The following is an 18,860-nucleotide window of genomic DNA, read 5'->3' as shown; positions in this document are numbered from 1 at the left end:
GCCAGCAGCTGCCCAGCTGAACACAGGGAGTCACAAGACTGGGGCAGGCACTGTTGAGTTCCCTCCAACAAAGAATTATACATCCAGAGGGTCGTCACATTAACCAGTTCCCATAAAACTTGCCTACCTTAATGGAAGAAATTCCTCCAACATAAAAGATGCTCCACATATGGTAATAGCCTAATCAGGCAGCTGATTCATAACTGTTGGAGAAGACATCAAGACAGCATGCTATTTTTATTTTTTGAATGGTGCTCTGTTGCCGTAGGGGACATAAAGAGCTCAGGGAGACAAGTCCCTGTATTGATTCAGCACAAATTCATGCTACCACTTTCTTCTACCTCACCTGAAGGAGCTCTACCATCTTCAACTTCCTCTACCCTCTCACTTCCCACACAACTGAGACACCTCAGACAACTGGCCCTTTCCTCCTAGCACAATCCTGTGACTCTCAACCCTTTCTCAGGCACCGTGGCTCTTGCACACCAGCCTGTATGGGATTGCCACAAGGTGGGTTGGTGCTGAGTCCTCCACGCTGCTGGTGGTTGAAGCTGTGGCAGTGCAGGCTGGGGACCAATCTCCTGCACACCCACCCCCTCCTCAAGCTCCACAGGGTTCCTTCCTCCATAGAGAGGGGGACAGGGACTGCTCCTCAGGCTGGAAATGGGGTGTTTCACATCCCTACTGGAGACCCTGGAGTAGGAGGCACAGGGAACCTCACATCCATGCTGAGATACATGTAAATACAACTACCAGGAGAATGGCAAAGCAGCCTTTAATTCAGACGTAGCAAAAGAATAATGAGTTCATTAGATACCAATTGATTGATAAAGACGGATTTATTGGAAGGTCTAATGTGTGTAGCCAAAATTAGTTTGCCATGTAATTAACTAAAAATGACTTAAGCAATGCATTCTTAATTATTATCTTAGTACAGCCAACTTGTAAGGAATTTCAAGCATTTAATTGGCATTTGATAGAATAGCTACAGCAAGCTAATTAGGTACCAAATTATGGAATGCGCTAATTGATATTTAATAAGTATGTCAATTGGTATCTAACTAGCCAATATGTTATAGCTATCTTGGAATATGTCAATTAAGTGCCTAAAGATCTCTTTCAAGTAGATTATAAATGTAATCTATTAAGGATGTAATTTGCAACATTTTTTATTATGGATTGTGACTTATTTGCTTCCTGAATATGTTATTGCTATTCTCAGACTCATTCATACAATATAACGTACATAATTTTGCCTACATTAGCAACTTTGACAACTGGTATTTTCCTGGGCTCTCAGTGATTTTCCTCCTTTCTCAGTGATGCTGGTGTATAGATTTGCATTACCTTCATAAGACCCAGAGGAGCACATTTGGAATATTATAGAATCATAGAATGGTTGGATTTGAAAAGGACCTTAAAGCCCTTTCAGTTCCAATACCCCTGCTGTGGGCAGGGACACCTCCCGCTGGATCAGGAATATTTACCGGTGCAACAACCACAGTCAATCTCGATGGAGTTTAAATTGGTTTAACTGCACCTGGTGTCTAACCACAGCATTTTGGTTACTCTCGAGGGGTGGTGAGCTGAAGAAAAGCCACGATGACTGGCACGACCAGCTCACCTGGAGGGCGGTGGCACTGGCTCAACCCTGAGCCCTTTGACACGTGGTCTTGTTTATCATCAGGAAAAATAAGGATGCTGTTCAAGTCAGTGGCGTTGCACAGGTCTGAAGCAGGCAAGAGCTTTTCTCTGCTAGTTTGTTTCTTCAAAGATCATAAAATTTGCTGCTCTCAGGACAGGACCAAGACGGGGTAGTGCATGAGAAGTAGCTTAATTTGAAGAGTAAGGTGTCCTTAGTGCCTCTCAGGAGGCAGGCATTACATCTCAAGATGTCAAGTTAGCTCACTTAGCTCCTAACAGGATTTACCTGTTACTTGAACACTCCAGCCAGCCTGAATCCCCAGGGAATTCCCACTAAAGGGTTAATTTAAAGCACGGTGATGACCATGGTTATTTTCTTTTGATTTCTTTGATACAAGATGCCATTTACGCTGTCGCCTTCTGAGGTCTTTTCCCTAAAGCAATCCACACATCTCTTTGTATCATGTGTAAGTCTAAGGTTCGTATTATGAGAGGTGCAGCACATAACGTCAGTGTTGCAGCGATCTGAGCACTTTATCTTCATGAGTAAAGTACCCAGCTGCTCTTGAATTCAACTGAAAAAAATATGCTGCCACTCGTAACAGCAATACATTTTCAGTTACTAATAACAACTGTTGTCATGGAAACAGCCGGTCCGGCATGAATGTAAGGATTTGCTTTCAGGTCAGCGCTGTATTAGTCAGCAGCCTTTCAAAACCTCATCTCCCCAGCACAGAAGTCTCCTGTCCAATTTACTCTCTACGGCACTTTTTCTCTGTTGTGAATTACTCAAAATTAATTACATTTTATGACAATTGTGCGCGGCTCCTTTTCAACTCTTCTCTTCATTTAATTACTTGGGACCGTTTTAAGGGGGCTGAAAGAAAATTTCATAACTACATTCAGGTTTGGGAGTTCTTTATTTTTTCACAGGAATGGTCACAATAGTAATAAGCTGAATTATCATTGTGTTCATTAATAATAATAGAGCATTTTGTGTAGAAATGGGCAAGCACTTGCGATGTCTATGTGTTCCCTACCTCATTTGGGGTCTGTGAATTGGCTGGGAAGGGGTAGTAGAGGGGTCTGCAGTGGCTGCTGTGTCCATGTGCAGATCCAGCACAGCTAGAGAAGGGTGTGCAGGCATCCAGCGCTGCTTCCTCTGCTTTAAGGCTCATTCCAAGCCTCTGTGGCAGGCATCAGTAAAAGGATTTTGCGCTATCCCGGCCTTGTGGGCTCATTTTGGCAGTTTCCTCTGAACCCATGGACACTCATCTAGAAGAAGCCAATGCCCTTCAGCTCCCAGCTGACCACACCACAGTCCCAAAAGGCTCCTTCCCCACCAGGAAAGCAACGCCAGTGGAAACCGGCTGTGGAGCCCAAGTCTGGGCTTTGCAGCAGGGAAACCTTCAGGCTGAAGTTAGGATCCCAGAAGGCGCTTTGGGATCGTTTCTTCTGGCTTTTGGAAGTTTCAAGCACCCAAGGCTCCTGTTGATGCCAACAGGAGCAAGGAGGGTTTCAGCTTTTTTTTACAGTCTGATTTAATTCTTCATTGAATGCTCTGCCTCTCCCAGCAAAAAGAAGCAATCCCACTTGGAGTGTGGCCACACCAAGCCTGTGAATCCCCTGCTCCTGCTTGTGCACCTCTCAAAGCTCCCTCCCACATGGGCATTTCTCTGCTCTTTTCTAAGAGGCAGAACAAAAATTTGCATTTAATTTCTACCATTCTGGGACAAAACTTGCCCGAAAATATTCCCAGACATGAATGCAGAACAAAGGGGCTGATGCTGCTCCCGTACAGCATCTGTGATGTGGTCCAAGGTTTTTGTGCAGAAAGGAGCAGCGTTTGGTCCTCTTCCTTCCCAATCCTGCTCCATCCAGTTTCTTCCCTTGCAGATCTGCTCCTTTCCCAATCCCTGTGTGTTTCCCTTCTCTTTGCAACTTTTTTTTTCTCCAGTCAGTGCATTTTTTTCCTTTCTTCTCTCTTTTAAATTCCATAACTTAAAAAATAAATGAAACTACTGTCTCCTTTATGCTAGGGGTGGGCAGACAGCCCTTGCTGGAGGGTTAAGTCCTTCCCTTGCTGTGGAGATAACCACAGCATGTGGAGGGGCCAACTCACCATTTTGATCAAGTAGTCTTTGTGAAGACAGAAGGCAGAGCCGAGATGATGTGTTCTTTGGCTTCGCATGAAGCTCTACCAGCCCCTCCTCCCTCCAATACCCATCCTTTAAGGTAACTGAGTGGTTTGAGAGGAGCAGAGTGTCCTGGGAAGTGTGAGAACCGGTGATGTCAGCTGCTCTAAGGTTTGATATCATTTTTGCTCCTGGATCCTGGTTAAAATGTCTGGATCCAGCTGGAGGCAGGTTAGGCAGAAGCAGCAGTGAGAACATTGATTCTAGGCCTGTTGCTCACTCTTCCCCCCTACAACATGTTGAAAGAAAATTCTTCTTCCTCTTGTCTATCAGAGAAATTCTGTAGGTGGAGATAGTAAAATTAGGAAGGGTCTGGTGGTTCAGGAAGGTGTTCTAACAAAGGAGGGGGAGTTGCAGATTTCAGCATCTCTTGGTGCTTTAGGGCTTTTTGGGTGCTTCCCTTGGTGGGTGCCCTGTGATGGGGACACGTCCTTGTCTTTGAGCCTCACTGGAGAGCAAGTCCCAGCTCTGCATGGGAGGAAGGAAGTAACAAAGATGAAATGCATCAAAAGCCTCAGTCAGAGCATTTCTGATCTGGAGTCAAACTTCTCCAAAGACACAGCTGGAGCTGGGACAGAAGGGAGCTAAGCAAAGGGACTCTGCCATACCGCCTGCACACCTCCACGTCCTGGAGTCTCTGTCCAGCCCTGCCTCCTTCACACCTCACCCAGCAAGGCTGAATTGTGGAGACAGTTTGTTTAACCTTGAATACTATGTAAAAAAATCAATACCGATAATGATAACGGAAAGGGAAGGAACTTGGCAAAGATTGCTGAAGAAACGTTTGATTTCTCATTTCAATCAAAGTCCTGCTCACCCAGGTGGAACGTATGGTCTCACTGTTTGCCTATTAACCCGACCTTTATTGATTTATTCACGGGTGCTTCAAGGGGTTGAGGGTTGCTGGAGGTGCTGCTCCTGTATCTCAGGCCACAGCTACTGCATTGTTTGCACAAAATGGGGCTGCGCATTAGGTGGGTTAGAGTAGCTGTGTCAGATTTAGTTTGATATTGTCCGTATTATCTGAAGGACAGAAAGTGATTCTGGTTCAAAGACCCCTCTCTGCTCTCTGCGATTACCCTTTCCACCCAGGAAACCCCTTCTCTGAATGAACCACCCCGTCTCAAGCAAATGTGTGCAGCTGGAGTTGCACAAAGAAGTCTGTAATGGGGATATTGCAAGCTTGAATGCAAAGTTTCTGCCCAAAGCTGAGACGCACACCACACCTGAGAGGTCTCTGCCACCCTGCCCAGAGCTGTCACAGCCCCCAGCTCACACACAGCTCTACCTACTGCTCCTCAAAGGTTTCTTCCTTCTCTGCATGGGCAGGTCAGCCTCTTCCTCTTGCTTCCAGGAAACAGAAGTAGGGCAAATATGAATAAAAGTATAAACCTCCAAACTGTTTCCTTTTCTGTGTCATTGCTGAGACTATTTAGGAGAAGTTGTGTACCTAAAAGGAAGTTGTGGAAAGGAGGGAGCTGGCCTCTTCTCCCAAGGGACAGGGGACAGGACGAGAGGGAATGGCCTCAAGCTCTGTCAGGGTAGGTTCAGGCTGGACATTAGGAAAAAATTTTCCACGGAAAGGGTCATTGGGAACTGGCAGAGGCTGCCCAGGGAGGGGGTTGAGTCACCTTCCCTGGAGGTGTTTAAGGGACGGGTGGACGAGGTGCTAAGGGACGTGGTTTAGTGTTTGATAGGAATGGTTGGACTCAATGATCCGGTGGGTCTTTTCCAACCTGGTGATTCTATGATTCTACAATGACTGTGTGCTGAGGGTCTCTCTGCTCCCATGTGTTTCAAGGAACTGAGTTGGATCAGCACTTACTCAGAGAAGATGCACATGATGTTGAAGGACTTACACCTCTAGTTCTTCACTCTCAGCCTAGACAGGGATTAAGGTGTAAAGCCAAACTTTGTGCTAATGCTCAAATCTGCTGAGGGGAACCTTGTGTCCTAACTCAGCTCCAGCTCCAGTAACCAGTCTCAGCCTGCTCCATGTTCTTCCTCATGAAAGCCATCAGAAAGACGACTTAAACTTCTGCAGGCAGTGGGCCACCCTGCAGCAGTGATTTTTGTGATCTTTGATACAGCTGCCAAAGAGGGCTTAAAAGTTCTTTGGGAAACTTTGCAATAAAAGGTACAGGAATTAACAGACACGATCCTGTGCTGGGATTACAGAGGCCAGATCCAGAAGGCTACCAAGATCAAAGCAAAGGCTTTGACATCCCAATGCTACGGATGAGATGCTGAGTGCTGCACAACCTTGTAAACCAAAAAGACCCATGTGCTCATGTAGCCAGTGGTGCTCACAGGCAGCGAAGCAGGTCCCTGGTTCATCTCACCCATGTTGGATGCTGGTTTGGGACACCCATCATATCATAGATGAAGTGAAATATTTTCAGGCTCTTGAAACCTGCTGCAGCTTTGAAATGTCTTTGCCAGGACACTGAGCCATAGATGGAGGCTGGTCCCAGGAGCTATTTAATGATTAAATTTGGAGACTTAGAAATCCATGCTCATTCATATTTTATTTATTGTTTACTCAGTAATAGTCAAGCCTTTATCAACCATACATGAAGTAACCTGATCTAAAATGTTTGTAACTGAAGCCTCAAAAAGACTTCTTCTAAAGTCATGTAAGATGCATCTCTTGCCAGCCACAACCTTTCCACAGACTAGTCAAAAGCAGAAGGAAAAATTAGCTTAGAAAATGCAAGCACTATGCCTCCACCTCAGCCAGGAGCCCCGTATCTTGGAAGTTAAGCATATTAAGAACCTAAAACATAATAAGAACGTGAGATGTGCCCTGAGAGCAGTCCCAAAAGGGCTGGGATACCCCAACACCCAGAGTGGCTCAGCCAGACCTGTCTGTGTCTCCTCTCTGCACTCACCCAGCTCCGCTCCGCCCTTTACTGCAACATCTGTGAGTTTACTGCCGAGACATCCCTTGTGTTGGAGAAGATACAGATTTTATTCATAGCTCACTGCTTTCTACCTTTTGATTATTCCGTTATGTGCTCTGAAAAGCTTGAAAAATAGTCTCCTGGACAGGGTGCAGATGAAGTTTTGTTCTTAACAATGTATGATGTATTGAAAAACAAGACGACAACAAATGGAGAGCTGAAATAATCCTGCTTCGTATATAATGTACACTGGGTGCTGAAATAAATGAGTCTTCAAATGACAATGTCCTCATCCCCCAGGCCTGCTCTGCCGTGAAACTGGACTTAGGGAGTAGGAGTTACATTTGCAGCTCATTGTATTTGCTGTTCTCCCTTTCTTTTTCTTTGAATTTGTTTGCAGACTGTAGTGGGAACCTTTCTGGTTCTTCTTCAAATCCTCTGAATTGTCTTATAGGAGTGAAATGGAGGGGTTTGATATATTGAATGTATTTAATATTTAAATACTGTGAATTTGCAGGACAGAGCAGAGACTGCCTCGTGCGATAAGAGACATTATTATTGTTGTGAAGAATTCCTTTAAGATTCCATCTTAATCATTCTGCTATTGAAATGGAAGAATAAAGTAATAAATGGTTTGAATAGACTTGATTAAACAGAATAATTATATTCCTTGGGTGGGTTAAATATATAAAATCTTTGTGGGTTTGCATTCTTCTAGCATTTGCCTGTTAAAATGAGTTTTTCTTTTCAATAAGCACATGCCTTATTGTGGGGAGGAGAGAGGGCTGTTGGCAATGAGGTTTGGGTCCTCAGTGTCCTCTGTCATGCTCTGCTCAGGGCAGAGGGAGAGCCTGTGGCAAACAGCAGCCCCTCACCCGAAGCCAGGCACTGCCAAGATATTCCTGCTTTGCTTCGGGGACTGAATTCTACCAAAAGTCTGCTCTGACCTGTGGGAGATTCACTACCTCCTCTGAGATCTTCCTTCTCTCACCACCTCTTTGGGGCACCACAGTGGGTTCAGACATTTGCAGCGGATTGTGCTGCAAGGAGGAAAGACCCGTGGTGCTCCTGTCTCCTTTGGGGGAAGGATCTCCAGGAACTGGGGCAAAAAGGACAGGCATGACCAGCAGGTCCAGGGAGGTTCTTCTCCCTCTGTACTCGGCACTGGTGAGACCGCTCCTCGAATCCTGGGGTCAGTTCTGGGCCCCTCACCACAAGAAGGATGTTGAGGCTCTGGAACGAGTCCAGAGAAGAGCAACGAAGCTGGTGAAGGGGCTGGAGAACAGGCCTTATGAGGAACGGCTGAGAGAGCTGGGGGTGTTTAGCCTGGAGAAGAGGAGGCTGAGGGGTGACCTCATTGCTCTCTCCAACTACCTGAAAGGAGGTTGTGGAGAGGAGGGAGCTGGCCTCTTCTCCCAAGTGACAGTGGACAGGACGAGAGGGAATGGCCTCAAGCTCCGCCAGGGGAGGTTCAGGCTGGACATCAGAAAAATATTTTTCACGGAAAGGGTCATTGGTCCCTGGCAGAGGCTGCCCAGGGAGGGGGTTGAGTCACCTTCCCTGGAGGGCTTTAAGGGACGGGTGGACGAGGTGCTGAGGGGCATGGGTTAGTGATTGATGGGAATGGTTGGACTCGATGATCCACTGGATCTTTTCCAACCTAGTGATTCTATGATTCTATGATTTCCCACCAGCAAGGACTCCCTTGCCAAGGTTGGCAAGCTGTAGGGTCTGCTAACAGGCAGCTGTGCACCCTCTGCCAGGCGTCAGCTGTGCAGTAGCGTGGACGCAGCTTCAACCTTGTCACTGGAAGGGACTGGGGAGAGGTGTTTCCTCTCTACCAGGAAACCTGAGATTGCAGCATTGTATTGTGCCCTGAGTTTAGGAGGAAATTCAGGCTATTTTGCAAAATCAAGTGTTCAAAGGCCTTTCTTACTGGTGTCTTGGAATTTATGTAGTAGGATGCTTCAAGTAAAACATTCTCACCTATCTGCAGAAATGTGCGATCCTGACTGAAGTCTATAACATTTTGCCTCACATAGCTTTCTTCTCTACCTTAATTCCCCATTGATAGCTTTTCAAAGATGAATATATGATGGGGAAAGAAATCAGGATCTCACTGAACCACCATTTCTCTTCTGCTCTTGACAGGCTGGGAGAGTGGGGGTTGTTCAGCTTGGAGAAGAGAAGGCTCCAAGAAGACCTTATGAAAGGGACTCCAGGAAAGCTGGGGAGAGGCATTTTAGAAGGGCCTGGAGTGATAGGATGAGGGGGAATGGCTTTAAATTGGAAGGGGGAGGATTTCGATTTAGACATCAGGAAGAAATTCTTCATGATGAGGGTGGTGAGACCCTGGCCCAGGTCACCCAGAGAAGTGGTGGCTGCCCCATCCCTGGAGGTTTTCAAGGACAGGTCAGATGGGGCTTGGAGCAACCGGATCCAGTGGGAGGGTTGGAACTAGATGGGCTTTGAGGTCCCTTTCAACCCAAGCCATTCTAGGATTCTCTTCTGGAATTAATCCTCATCCTCCCCCGACCCCCCCCCAAAAAAAAAAAAAAAAAAAAGCCCACTTTTAACCCTTACACTGCTGGATCTCCCAGGGCTGTCTCTCTCTGCTTTGCTGCTTGAAAACTTGTGTCAGGGAAGACTTTGTTTCCAACCTACATTTCACTTTCCACTCACGTCAGAGAGTGACTGCCTAGCTCCCCCTTCCCCTGCAGATCTGATCGTAGATGCTATACTACTAAGGCTTCATTATTTTTACAAAAATCTACTCCAGTACTGTACGAAGTGTTATAAATAATTAAAAAAACACTGGAGTTGTCAAAATAAATGAACAAAGTACACTCTGAGATGCGTGCTCTTGGCTTATTTGAGGTTTGTTCAGTTGGCAGTTGAATATCAGAATTCAGTCCTTGGAAATATTTACCAGAAATGCAACCAGTGAGGTTCAGCCATTGACCAACAAGGAACCTTTGTCTTTCCCATGGAGTCCTCTAGGAACAGGGCTGGACATCAAATAACATGTGTAAAACACTAAGTGCCAGTCTCTTCTTGTCCTTTCCAGGGAAAGCAAGGACCCAAAACGCATCCAACCATGCATCCAGAAGTTAGCAAGACCTCTTGTATGGTCTGCTTTGTATGATGCTAATATTCCAAGTGAATGCCTCATTGCTCTGCACAATAAACCTTCTTCTCTTCATTCAACCCTCTTTTCCAGAAGGTCTTCTTTGTCACCATGACGACAAATAAATTGCTTCTTGTTCACTGAAATCTGCTAAAAAGCTCGTTATTAAGCTAATGTGCCCAGGGTGGCAACATAGAAGAGGAAGACAGTCCTGCTTCAGTAAAGAGTGATTTCTTCTCAGTTTCCCATGTGGACATCACTTCTCTGGTGTCTCTCAGTATGACTGCTCAGGGCATTGCTTTCATTTGCTTTCAGGGATGTTTCAAAAAATTAAAGCCATTTCAGAAGGAGGAGGAAAAACTCTTGAGTGTAAGCCAAAGACACTGAGAAGTGCCTGCTCACCCTTTCCATCTGTCTCTCTGTCTAGTACTGTACTCCTTCCAAGCACACTGAAACTTCCATACCAGGGTTCATACCAGCCCCCAGCACATGGAAACGTGGAGGGTACCAAGTGTTGGCATTGGTGCCACCACTGTCCTACTCACCATCACCTCCAGCTTTCCTGCAGCCTCCCCGTATGGTGCTGCAAAGGGGAAATGCCAACATGGGAAGAAGATATAAAATGAAATGAATGCTGGGGTGCTGCTTGTCCTCCTGACAGGGACCACTCGTTGGGGTGAGGATCTGAGCAAGTTGTGGCGTGGGTTTTTGAGGTCTCTGGTTCATTGTCTTGGAAAAGGGGCCTGAAAGCCATAGTGCAGTTCAACATGATATGGGTGAACCTCATGAAAATCCCCAGGAGATGATGATGCCTCCTCTTGGGTTGCCACACCATTTAGTATTTCAGGCTTAGCTTGTTCCTTTACCAACCACAGTATTTTTTACCGGCTTTCTTGCTCTCCCCGCAATCCAAAGTGCTAAAAGGTCCCATGAGAGTAAATGGTGAGAGCTTTCATGTGGTTACTGTCACTAGGGAAACCACTTCCTTGTGATTCACATGTTCTGTGAGTCTCTCTTCATTTCTCTCTGCATTCAGAAAGGTAATATTGTGCTGGTACTTGTCAGGGGGCTGGGGGAGGGAACAGGCAGAGGTAGCAGGAAAACATATTAGCACTCGATTGGTTACAGAGGTTTGGAAAAAACCTGAGCATCATGCCAGGGTGAGGGAGAGTTCACCACTAGGAAAGGGTAAGTATTCAAAACTAGCAAAAAAATCAAACTGGCTGTGTAGGACTCGATGCAACAGCCCTTTTCTCCCCTTCAGGTAATACTTTCCTTTTCCTTACACCCTGATCACAAGTGTTTGAGCCCCAAATGAGCAAAATTAAAACAGGCAGGCAAATTGTCATTATTTCTCTTCTCTTCTCTTCCTAAGGTCAGCCTGGGGGGAAGAGCCTTCCACCCACTTGCATAAGTGCATCAGGGAGGGGTGGTTTGCCCAGCAGGTCACCAGGGTGCAGAGGCACAGCACTGTGGCTTGCGGAGCGGGGTAGTTACAGCTGAGGTTGGTGCTATCAGCTGAAGTGAGAAGGTAACCACTGTCACACTGGAGGGGTGGCAGAAGCTCAGGATTTGGAGAACACCCCAAAACGCACGTGTATTTGAAGATTGGACCCCAGGAACCAGTTTCCTCAGGGAAGACCAGAAAGCCCTTGGTTCTGTCCTGTATCTCAGCCTTCAAGCTGCGGCAAACATATTTATTCTTGCTTACAGAAAAAAAATTACTACCCTTTGCATTAAGAGAAAATTTTTCATGGAGATTATTTTTCGTCTAAAACCAACTACCGATTTGTATCACTTTTTGCCAAACATGTCCTCTTTCAGAGGAAAATTGTGATTTAGTGGAGGTAAAGGAATACAACTTCTGTAGAGAGGCTGCAGTCAGCCCTCAGCCCAATCAATCTCACCGTGTGCACCGAGCACAAAGAAAGCCGCCACATCTTTTAAAGGGTTTCCATGTAGAGCCTTGAGGTGGGGATGCCCATCCTGCAGCTTCATCTCGTCCAAGTGTCTGCTTTACCCCTCACCTCCCTCTGAACAATCCTGCTGAAATCAGCTCTGTGCTGGCTTAATTTGCTGCCCTGCAAATTAACTTTCCAATACTTTTTATAGCCATAGAAGGTGGGTGCTTAAATCAAATGAAGATGAATATGTTTGCTGACATATAATTGTTTTCTTTAGTAATTGCACTCAGATCACTCTTTACATCTGGCAATAAATGCTGGGTGATGATTGTTTGTGAAGTGTCTTATTGTTTCCAGTGAATCATATGAAAAGTGGCGTTCTTGATTATTTTGCCATGCAATGGATTACACTGGATTTACTAATCATAGAATCATAGAATCACCAGGTTGGAAAAGACCCACCGGGTCATCAAGTCCAACCATTCCTATCAAACACTAAAACATGTCCCTCAGCCCCTCAGTCCAGAGCAGAGCAACAAAGCTGGTGAAAGGGCTGGAGAGCAGGTCTTACGAGGAGCGGCTGAGAGAGCTGGGGTTGTTTAGCCTGGAGGAGAGGAGGCTGAGGGGAGACCTCATTGCTCTCTACAACTACCTGAAAGGAGGTTGTGGAGAGGAGGGAGCTGGCCTCTTCTCCCAGGTGACAGGGGACAGGACGAGAGGGAATGGCCTCAAGCTCTGCCAGGGGAGGTTCAGGCTGGACATTAGGAAAAAATTCTTCACAGAAAGGGTCATTGGGCACTGGAACAGGCCGCCCAGGGACGGGGTTGAGTCACCTTCCCAGGAGGTGTTTAAGGGACGGGTGGACGAGGTGCTGAGGGACATGGTTTAGTGGCAGATAGGAATGGTTGGACTCGATGATCCAGTGGGTCTCTTCCAACCTGGTTATTCTATGATTCTATGATTCATCCACTAAGCAGTATTGATAGACCTTGGGCTGTCTTTTACCATTTAGCTACTCTAAAAGATTCAGAACTTGGTTTCTTCTCCACATGCTGAATCCTTTATCGCTCGCAAATATGAGGAAAGAGACCTTCGGATGTTGAAGCTTCTAAGAGGTGTTTTCCTGGCAGTGGTCTGCCCTGAGGAGCTGAGCAGGGGGATGGAGACCTTGGGGTTGGAGGAGAAGATCCTGAACACCTTTCCTGGTGGTGGAAGCAAGGTGAGACCATCCATGGTGGCAGGGAGACCTGTACAGCCACACTCAGCAACCCCAAGGCTCCTTGTTCATTTGTAGGATTTCAAGGCTTTCTGCTGGTAGTTTACACAGCTGCAAATGAGAAGAAAAGGGCTTAGCAGGGTAGAGGCTGATACCAAAAGGAAGGTCTCCACACCTTTTCACTGGCTGCCTGACCTGCAACGCTTTGCACGGGTGGCAACAGAGAAGCTTCAGAAGCAGACGTGCTGCTTCTCATATTTGGGACATGATGGCTATAAACTGGAGAAGGGCAGATTTAGACTAGACATAAGGAGGAACTTCTTCATGATGAGGGTGGTGAGACACTGGCCCAGGTTGCCCAGGGAAGCTGTGGCTGCCCATGGCAGGGGGTTTGATCTTTAAGGTCCCTTCCAACCCAAACGATTCTATGATTCTATGATACTATGATTCTATGATTCTATGATTCTATGATTCTATGATTCCATGATGTGTTCAGAGATGCTGCTTTCCTGTAACGAACCCACAGCCAAAAGGAAGCCACAGGCAGAGGAATTTGAGAGGATGGGATGCTGTAGCTTGCCTCATCCCAGAGGACAGGGACACTTTCCCTCCAGATGTGGTGGCATGGACACTCCCACACCTGCTGGCACCACTGACACTTGATGCCGAGATGCCAGTGAGATCGCTCAGGGCACAAGAACCCTGTGGCAGTCAGGAGGGCCGTGGCTCTGATGGGAAATATCCCCTCCCCCAAAAAGCTCAGCCCCCAGCCTAAAGCTAAACTGGGAGCAGGATCCTTGGGCTCAAGGGTGCTGCAGGCTCCAAGAAACATGCTGGGGCTAGGGAAAACCCCAGGTGCCACCGGGGATGGCTGGGGGCTGTGCCTTGCGGGCAGGCATCCCATGGGGGATGGAGATGAGCTGATGTCTGCAGCTTATAAACCTCAGGGCCTCCTGGAGCAGATAAAGTGATCAAAGAGGGAAAGCGAGAAGAAGCACACACACGCACGCCTCTCCATCCCTCCCAGCCTAATTGAACTAATTAATTTAGCAAAGATACAGCGTGCCATAATTTGCCGAATACGGTAAGAAGATACACAGCAGGAGCAAGTCCTGGTAGGAAGGATCATCTTCCAGTGGGGCTGGTCCTGCCAGGGGCTGAGCACCCTCTGGCACCTGCAAACCCCTCCGAGGTCCCATCAGCTGCACCAGAGCCCGTTGCAGGCTCAGCATCGCACTGCGTGTAGCCCCTAGGGAGCTACGGGTTAAAACCAAAAATTAAAGTTCCTCATCGTAGAAGCTGCGATTTCTAACGTGAATGAAGTCACTTGAAACCGAGCCTCTGATTGTCAAGAGCAGTTAAACGCTCATCTGCTCTCGCTTGTTTATTCTCCCAGCATTAGGGTCCCTTTCCTGTTGTGATTAGAAAGCTCCCGGCATAAGAGGGGGGTTGCACAGATTTCCCTCTTCCAGAGGCTGCTTTCTTTGCTTTTTTTCTCTCTTTCTCAATGAAAATGTTGTGTGCTCCTCAAAGGATTGTTTCTGGATATGGATAAAGGTGTGGAAACTGCTGTAATAGAAGACCGAAGTTAACAGGCTACGGCACGCTGATTAGAAAGCATTAAAACCCCTCCTGCACCGGGCACCGGTGTAGGGAAACCAGAGGGACTTCTATGCTGAAATGGAATGCAAAATAAAAATTACATCTAGCTGAGGTCATTTCTTGCATGATGTATCTTGGGAAAAGAGGGGGTTCTCTTCTTTCCCTGAGATATTCAGAAATTCAAAATAAAAGCTTTTAATTCAAGGAGAGCATCTAGGCAGAGCAGCACAGGATCCGAGACCGGTGTTAATTTTTTTTTTCCTCCCTATCTGGCAATCTTTAGGAAAAAAAAAACTATCTTGACGTTTTTGTTTCTTTATTTGCTTGTCTTCTCAACATGTCAAGGAAGAGACAAGATTATAACACAATCTCTGCTTTCAGCAAAAGACATTTATTTGCCATCCAAACAGGCTGGTTTTCCCCTTTTAATGTAAACTACCACATTCTATTCTATTCTGCTATAGATATAGCAAGGCACATCTATTTTAATCAGCTTGTTTATGAGTATCCTTACATTTCCAAATTGCACAGGAGCTCCCTTTCTCATTCAGGTAAGATAATTTCTAGGACAAAATGTCAGAAAGCTCTACACATCCTTTCAATTCCTGTTGTACAGATTTCCTCAGAGCTACCGGACAATAAGTAGCTTTCAGGGAAGCATTAAGCAGATTTGCCCTCAAGGGTTTGCATTTCAGTAGAGTGACAGTTATTTTTGCAAATACAAGGGAAAAAAAGGAAAGAAAGCAAAAACATACATAACGCCTTCCCCCAGCCCCAATAAAATAGAGAGACATGGGCTAGACAACTGCTTATTATCTGAGAACCTTGAATCAGATAGGAAAAACAGAGTTTCTAATGTCTTCAAATGTCACAGCGTTATGATTTATCCCAGTACACAGTGTACCCTGCTTCATTATAGAGAAAAAAATACAAAAAAAAATCGAATTACAGACCTAATGCCTTCCCCTTCTTTTTTTTTTTTTAGATGGCTTCACTACCAGTCTGAGGGTATAAAATACATCATTAGTTGTTTTTAAGCTTGTCTGTAATGATGAAAAAAATAATGGGGCATGAAACCCAGACTTAACAAAACAAAAATACAAAACACAGCATTTTACAGACTTTACGTAAACATAATGTGACAATGCACTTCCTTTCATTCTCTGCTATGACAGTTAATTCCAGACCAGGAAAACTGTCAAAAATGTTTAGTTCTGCTTGGGTTGAGTTAATTACAGGCCCTGGGGCTGTGTTGACTTTCTCCTGCTAATGGCACTGTGCTACAGGTAAAAATCCATTTGCAAGAATGTTTTCAGAGCTACAGATCTAATTTACTGAATATCAAATATTTATGCCATTGCAATTAAAGTGACAACGTTCCACCCCTCTTCGCCATGCAAGCTCAGGCTTTTTAATAGAATTTATTATACAGTAAACATTTGGTTAAAAGTTTTGCTTGAGCTTATAATGTAAAAGCTTTGAATATTTTATTGATTTTATTTCTTTTGCACTCAATCCCTATCAACATTGGAACGTTATGAACTTCTGCAGTACATAAAAGACCATTTTTTACTGTCAGAGCCTTATAAACTTGCATTTAAGGGCAGAGCTGAAGGATGGAGCCTTCGTTATCGCTGCAGATTTCACTGTCACGCGGCGAGGAAGAGGAAGAACAGCGGCGAGAAGGGACAAATCTGCCAAGGCAGCGGTTGTAGCATAAGGGAAATCATTTTCCCTTGTTAGATTAATAGGACAGTGGATTACTGCTGATTGCTATTGGGGTGGGTAGGACCCACAGGGGGACCTTCCCCTGCAGCACAGGTTACCCACAGCCACCCGTGTCACCGCGCGTCGGTGGAGGGACCTCTGCATCCTGCGGGAGCGTGAAGGTTTTAATGAGCACCTCGGAAGCCTGGGAATCTAATGAGGCTCTCGGTGACGTAGGTGAAAGCAGGGGTGTCCAGGGGAGGGAGGGGTTTGCTTTGCCTTGGCTGTTTTGGTTTGGTTTTCAACAGCAGAGAGCAAGCTGCAATTTCTGCACTTTGTACACCTCTGTGCAGCCATCCTCGTTCTTCCTGGGAGAGCAGTTGCCCATTATTTGGCTCTGTTTACCGTAAACCTGGTAGGTAGCTATTATTTTTTTCACATGAAGGGTTTGACAAACCTGCTCGGGCTTATTTGGTTTTGCTGAAGATATTTTTAAGATAGAGAGAGAAAAACAGCAACAACAAAAATTAGTTTTGGGGACCCTTCTTAAAAAGCTGCTTTTGGTTAAAATCCTAAATACTTACAGCAAAGAAAAGGGCTGTAGAAAAGGTGAAGAACCAGGGTGAAGGGCCACCAAAAGTTCATAGAATCAGAGAATGGTTTGGGTTGGAAGGGACCTCAAAGCCCATCCAGTTCCACCCCTGCCATGAGCAGGGACACCTCCCACTGGATCAGGAGCTCCAAGCCCCATCCAACCTGGCCTTGAACATCCAGGGATGGGGCAGCCACCACTGCTCTGGGCAGCCTGGGCCAGGGACTCGCCACCCTCACAGCAAAACATTTGTTCCCAAGACCTCATCTCAATATTCCCTCTTTCAGTTTAAAACCCTTCCCCCTTGTCCTGTCCCTGCACTCCCTGATCCAGAGCCCCTTCCCAGCTTTTCTGGAGCCCCTTTCAGTACTGGAAGCTGCTCTATGGTTTCCCTGAAGCCTTCTCTTCTCCAGGCTGAGCAAACCCAACCCTCTCAGCCTGTCTTTGTACAGGAGGTGCTCCAGCCCTTGGATCATCTTCGTGGAGTCCTCTGGACCTGCTCCAACAGCTCCATGTCCTCCCTCTGCTCAGGACTCCAGAGCTGGATGCAGGGCCTCAAGTGGGGTCTCACCAGTGTGGAGCAGAGGAGCAGAATCCCCTCCCTCCCTGCTGGTCCCACTGCTGTGGATGCAGCCTAGGACACACTTGGCTTTCTGGGCTGTGAATGCACGTTGACAACTCACGTTGAGCTTCTCATCCACCAACACCCCCAAGTCCTTCTCTTCAGCTGCCCATTCTGCTTTAGGAGCCGTCAACCTCCGTACTGGCCACACTAGGCTTGATGTGGCCACTGGATTAGGGGTGTTATAGGGAAATTACTAACATTGCCCTGTCTTCTTCATATACTCAGTGATTTACTGTCCAGGAATTTGTGCCACTCTTTCTAACCAAGCTGACACCACCTGCCTCCACCACCTCCTTGGAGCAGTCAGCTCCAGAAGTCTGCTGTGAAAAGCAGTGCTTTCTCTGACTTGTTTTCAAACCAATCTCCCACTTCCATTATTGAATTCCCCTTGAGATGCCCTGCAACTCTCTGCACTTCTTCTTTGTCCTTTTGCCTCGTTTTTATGTCATTCACTTCTCGAAGCCAAACATCCACATTTGAAGACGCTACATTCTGAATCAAGACTAACTCAGACCAACGTTGCTACTTGCAGGTGGTAAGGCTGGGCACAATAGGACATGTCTTCTGTCGCGTCCAAAAGTTCCAGCTCTTCATCTGGGCCTAAAGAGACACCAGCCTGGCCTGTGTGTGGGTAGCTGACATTTCCCACAGTCACTACCTGGCCTAATTCTGTAGTTTTGCTCACCCCACTTCATGTTTCCTTGCCACAGTTTTCAGGCTAGTACCATCCTGTAGCACAGTTTTATTATTAGACCTCGGGTTTTCTACCCACAATGATTCCCAGAGGCTCCTCTTTCCACCTGGTATTTTAATGCTTTTCTTTATATTATCACATCCTCCCACCATCCTGCTCTGGCGCTCCTAAATGCATGCAGCAAATCTGCATTTCTTGGATTATCCTCCTTCCACCAGGTCTCCTGGATGCCGGCTGAATTGGAACTGGTGTTGATGTCAAGCAGCCTAAGTCCCTGTTTCAAAAGTAGATCTTTGACGCTGGTGCAGGAGCTCCTGGAAGTTTTGCTATGGCTCTGGTGCTTCATGTTAACTCTGCCTGATCACAGGTTGTTTCATTTGCCATCTCATTGCCCTGAGAGGACATAGAATCATAGAATCACCAGGTTGGAAGAGACCCACTGGATCATCGAGTCCAACCATATGCTCCACTCAATGCAATAAATTGGGCAGTTGCCACTCCTGGGGAACATCTACTTGCCTCGTGGTCTTATATTAACATAGCATCTCTTAAAAGAGGGATTAACATCACTCTTATGCAACTTTGCCCTCAGTAAATGAGTTAGCAATAGGTGAGAAATACCTGGCAGTAAAAGAGCAGCCTGCAGCCCCC

This window comes from Phaenicophaeus curvirostris, chromosome 18 (assembly GCF_032191515.1).
Source record: "Phaenicophaeus curvirostris isolate KB17595 chromosome 18, BPBGC_Pcur_1.0, whole genome shotgun sequence".
Lineage (NCBI taxonomy): Eukaryota > Metazoa > Chordata > Aves > Cuculiformes > Cuculidae > Phaenicophaeus > Phaenicophaeus curvirostris.
This window is presented reverse-complemented; position numbering follows the sequence as displayed.